The following is a 633-nucleotide window of genomic DNA, read 5'->3' on the forward strand; positions in this document are numbered from 1 at the left end:
CGTTCACTGACTCAGCTTTCCTCCTGCAGTCGGCATCATTGCCTCTGTTTTGTGAGGTAGAGGACTTTGTGGACTGGTGTTGGGTTAATGGGTTAATGTTGGACTTGTGGGCTTGGGCAGCACTGGGTTGGGATGTTTCCATGATGCAGATTTTCTTTACATAAAACTCTCTCTTATACATGAGTTGCTGTGGATTTGTTTCTCCTAAGTACCCAGACTAATACACTATGTAACCACAGGTTCCCGGGATTAGCATGTGGACATCTTTGGGAGGCACGTCGTTCTGCCTCTTACAGACGGTCAAGTGTGTCCACCACATAGAAGGAAGTGAGCAAGAGCCATCGTTCCCACCCAACAGTACAGGAGGGCATTTAAGAACTCTTGTGGGATGACAAGGGGTTGACATTTGTGGAGGCATAAGGACTCGCCAACTGTCCTGTCTACTTCAAAAATATCTGAAATGTCTCGTGATGAGAAATTCGGAAATGCCATTGTTGTCTCCACTGCCCAGATTAGGTTTGCCTGGCCACCTGAGGCCCAAACACCAGCCGTTAGCAGATGTACTGCTCCGGCCATCACTCCCAGAGGAGGGAAGAGCTCCTTTCCGGGCTGGCCGATGGGTGAAGGGCAATG

This window comes from Echinops telfairi, unplaced genomic scaffold, assembly GCF_000313985.2.
Source record: "Echinops telfairi isolate 266 unplaced genomic scaffold, ASM31398v2 ScPeMD7_655;HRSCAF=1070, whole genome shotgun sequence".
Classification (NCBI taxonomy): Eukaryota; Metazoa; Chordata; class Mammalia; order Afrosoricida; family Tenrecidae; genus Echinops; species Echinops telfairi.